Source organism: Numida meleagris, chromosome 5 (assembly GCF_002078875.1).
Source record: "Numida meleagris isolate 19003 breed g44 Domestic line chromosome 5, NumMel1.0, whole genome shotgun sequence".
Taxonomy (NCBI): Eukaryota; Metazoa; Chordata; class Aves; order Galliformes; family Numididae; genus Numida; species Numida meleagris.
This window is the reverse complement of record NC_034413.1, coordinates 59,836,378-59,840,933: the sequence shown is the minus strand read 5'-3', so window position 1 is coordinate 59,840,933 and position 4,556 is coordinate 59,836,378. Positions and strand designations below refer to the sequence as shown.

General features: G+C 40.0%; 1 long non-coding RNA gene across 13 annotated transcripts in view; it reads left to right on the top strand.

Annotated features, from left to right (window-relative positions):
• The window catches only part of LOC110399573, a 31,359-nt gene continuing 26,804 nt past the window's right edge, over positions 2-4,556 (top strand). For 8 of the 13 annotated variants that reach the window (XR_002439285.1, XR_002439279.1, XR_002439282.1 and 5 more), the window contains exons 1-2: positions 156-581; positions 2,963-3,084. This is a non-coding gene — a long non-coding RNA (uncharacterized LOC110399573). The other 5 variants (XR_002439287.1, XR_002439290.1, XR_002439289.1 and 2 more) reach the window with 5 other exon arrangements.

Here is a 4,556-nt window from a genome sequence, read left to right as displayed (position 1 = left end):
TCGGCGGGCCGGCACTCCGCGAGCGCGCTCCCGCCCCGCTGTCACGTGGCGGGCACGGGCCAATCGGCGAGGGAGATAGCGGCGATGGGCGGGGCTAGGTGAGGGGCGGGGCTAGGCGCGAGGCGACCGTTGGCGCTGAGGTGGGGGCGGTGCGTGCGGCGTTGGCCGGGGAGCTGTGGCTGAGGGGAGGTTGTTGGAGCCGGGGAGGGCGGCTGTGTTCACTGCTCTTTTTCTTTCAAAGCTTTCATCAGTCCACAAATCCAAGTTCTGTCTGCTCAGCTCTAACGTGACTGAGCAATCACACAGGCAGACCTAGCAGCACTGTCAGTCACGAATGAAAACATACCTTCTTCTCTCTGCTTGTCTTTGATTCAGGTAATTCTTCTCGATTTAAATGTTAGGAAGATTCGCCCTGTTTAAGTTCCACACACCAAAGTGAGAGAGACTATCTTGGGCACAGGCCTTCCTCCTTCAAAAGCAGCAGTTTGCGTGGTGACGCCCAGTGGGAAGAGGGAAAAGCCATTCCTTCCACTGATGTCTGAGCTGAGATCCTCTGGGCCAAATGTGGAAGAAGTAACAGTGTAAGCGGTTGTGTTAACTCCTGCGTTCACACCGGGCTTCCATGCAGCCTGCGACAGAGGAGGAGGACTGAATTACCTTCCACCTCCGTCTGTTAATGGCAGGGTGAAACTGGACTTGGAATTGTGTTCTCCTGTCTCGAAGGAAGCCCAGTTTCCTACGTTGCTGGTAAACAAACAGCACTGACATCATCCTTGCATCACCAGCAGCTTCTCCTCCTAACTCATACAACTGAACTAAGCACCAGATTGTAGTTAAGCCCTTTTGGAAATGTGAATTTTCTCTTTTTGTGTTTGTGTGTCGGAAAGGTCCCAGTTTCAGTAACTCTTCCCCTCTGCATTATAAAATAATAAGAACTGCATCCATATTCATCCTGCATTAGAAGCTGGGAGACCAAGAGCTATTTACTATTTGATGCCATGCATGCAGAGAAAAGATATTGCAGAATGTGGGGAAAAAAATGCTTGTTTATAGCTAAACTACCCAAATCCTTGTATTTTTAGGATTATGCTTTTTTTTTTTTTAATGGAATCCTAAGGGGAAAAATAAAAGCTAAGTACAATTATTTAGAATTGTTTCCCAGTTATTCTGTGCGTCTCCGTGGCCATCTTCCATACCATGCAGACAGTATGGTGGGACCAGTTGCTCTGATTTGAGTATTCAAAAGAGAGAAATTTGGGGTGGAAACCCTACCTATGAGCTGAAAATACCAAGCACCTGAGGAGCCAGATCTTCTCCCTCAGACTGCAGTATGACTGCTGCAGTGCTGACACTTCCCCTTGCTTCATTGCAAAGAAGAGGCTTGAGAAATAAACCACCTATATCCTGCTTCTGCAAATTGTTTAGGGGAAATCTACTTCTTTGTAGTAATCCGGTCATGACAAAGAACATTTGTCTGAGGCCGCATTTGAAAGCACTATGCATATTGCCTGGTATAATCTCCATGGTAACCATAGGTGTTACAGATATATTTTTGCTTCGATACTTAAGAAGAAAATTTCTGTAGAACAATTTAGGGAACAAAATTCCTTTTCATTATCATTCATACTGCATTTATTTTATTCTAAGTGCTTTGCTGACAATAAATGTTCACTCTCTAAACGAGTAAGATTTCAGCAGAGCTGGAAAAATTTATCTCCGGCTGTTGCTTCTTCCTGACCTAATGATTTAGGCTGCAAACTCTTCAAGATGGAGACATCATTTTTGATGCAAGCATTTAGTTTCTAGCCCACTAAGGATGTAACAGGGCACACTGAGCACTGTTGGGTCATTATGAACGACATTAAGTGTGGTGGGTAACTGAGCAGCAAATGTTTCTACTTTGCAAAGATTAGGACTCAGACTTCTTTTCTAAGCAATTCTGTTCTGTAAGTAGAAGGTACTCTAGAAGGACGGCTACCTGAAGAATGAATTAGCTGAAATTAGTTCTAGAAACTAGTCATGAGAATGACATAAAACCCAGGGAGACAGCTCTATTCAATTGAATTGTTTATTTATTGTGGAAATAATTAGCAAAGAAAATCGAGGAGAAATAAATAAGGAATTAAATGGAAAAAACAATGTGTTGTAGACCTCAAATTTAGCTGGAGTGAGGCAGGGATGAGTAGAGTGGTGTACAGATCTAGAGAACAGATTATCGTACGCACCGCTATTGAGAAAGGCAGACAGATAAATACGTGCTGGATGGCACTGACAGTTGTATCGAACAGGTTAAAGCAGCAGGAAGGTTTTGTCCCTCTCTGAAGGAACCCTTAGTTACACACGGCCAGTACCTTGTAGCACTGTGCAGCACAAAGCAATAGCTCAGCAAAGGTAACCAGACCCATAAGTCTTCTTGACTTATTAATTCCAAAGCCACTCTATTATTTTTATCTTACCCGTGGGACCATTATTCAATCAAAACGAATGCTAGCATAAAGCTGGGAAAAACAAAAGAACTAATTACAGAGAACAGAAAAAAACAAACAATCGCATTAGTGAGAATGCTGTGATCTCCTTTTTGTTCTCAAAAGACAACATTTTTTGTATGTGAGAGTTCAGCTGCCAGAGTTAATCTAGGCTTAGATAATTTGTCAGGAGCGATACATGTACATAGTGTGCACTCAGAGCTTGTACTTTACTTAAATAAAAGAATTTAGTCAAAGACCACTTTCTTTTTGGGCATGGATCATCTAACAAGAACTACATTGTACAGATTGTATACTTCGGAGAATGAAATGGACCTTGCCACAATTTATCAATTTCAGCATTCAAAAACCCTAAAGCACTAAACAAAAAAGTAACAGAATCAAATGATAGAAAATGAAATACGCTTGTGGTTTTGGCCATTTTGGAGTTGATGGCATTTTGATTGCATCGTGCACTTTATTTCTGTTGCAAATAGGAGGAAGTCACCACGCTACTGTTCACTACAAGATCACCTTGCAGCTTCACATGCGGCTGAGATTTTGTCAGGATCAAAGCTCAAGGTCATTTTTAAGGAGATTCTTACTGAAATTTTGTGAGGTAAGGAATTTCACATTCCAGTGTTACAGGTGTTACATTGCTATCATCATGTTTATTGTCAGCATGACAGATTTAGGGCCTGACTTTGGAGCCTTTACAGAAGGAACTAACTTTATTGTAAATATTGATAACCTCAAAGTAAGAGAAAATGAGGGACTCATAGCAGCTCAGGTAGTCCTCTCAATGGCCCAAGGCAAGATCTGCTATGCATATATCATTTCTGGCATGTATTTGTTTAATGTACTAAAGATTGCAGTATCGTAGCAATTTCTTTAAAATATTGGATTACTTTATTATAAGAAACATTTTAACAATATTTACCTTAAGTTACTTTGAACGTCACTCATTGCAGTTAAAGCCTGTTAATTAATTGCATACTGGACAGATTTTTCTTTTCCTTTTGCAACAAAAATCATTATTTTTTCGCTCCTCAAACTTGTTTTTGTTTTTTTTTTTTACAAAAATAACACTTATTTTTTCAGTCATTCCCTGTAGGCCGTGTTTCCTAATTGCCAATCACTCTCCTTCTTTGGCCTCTCTCCAGCTAGCCCACAGTTCCTTGAGCGCACTGCTGAAGCAGATCTATTAACTAAGGTGTCACCAGTTCTATGTAGGATAGAAAGCATACTTCAGTGTTTTACAGATAAAGTTGAACGTGATGATCATGCTAAAGCCAATTGTGTAAAAACTAGAATTATTCTGGAACAAAGCAAGGCAGGCCAGAATAATAAGGCAACTAGCATTACTGAGAATTTTGCTGAGTTCAGCATTGCTACCTAATTGAGTAACTGCTTTGGAGAGTGATTTCAGCATTCATGAAAAAAAAATCAAGTTAACAGATCTTGTGCCACTTCTTTTTTAATCAAATTTTCCACATCAAATTATTGACAAATATATCAAATAAATAATGCAAATTGCTGGCTTTGATAGCAACCAACATTCTGCCAGGGTGGGATCAATACTTCAGAAAACCCTGTCAGTGAAAAAGGTTGTGTTTTTTTTTAAGTACTTGCTTCTGTCCACAGTCTCTAATTTAATTTACCAAATTTAGAATGAGGTTAAAATGTTCTTCTCTGAATTAAAACAAAACATATTTTTATGCAAAGGTCTTTAATAATTAATCTGTTATCTTTGTTCTTATTAATCTAGCTTTCTCCTTTCAGTATTTACTTGGACCATCTATTGTAAGTATTCAGGAGTCTCAATGCCACCTTTCCACTTAAGTGACACTAGAATTTTTGTTTCCCAAACCCCTTACAATCTGTGAGACCTGAATTTTTAACATAGATATTGTTATGATGGCATTTTTTCCATGCATCAGTGCTATCTCTTTATGGAATTAACCAAGTGTGACCAAGTTTCTTGCACCTATAGCAGAACTTTGTCAAATTAAAGAAGGTCTGAATGTGAACCTGAGTGGGAAATCTCTTCTGGAAATCCAAGTAGTATATGAAGTAGTTTTGACGGTGGAA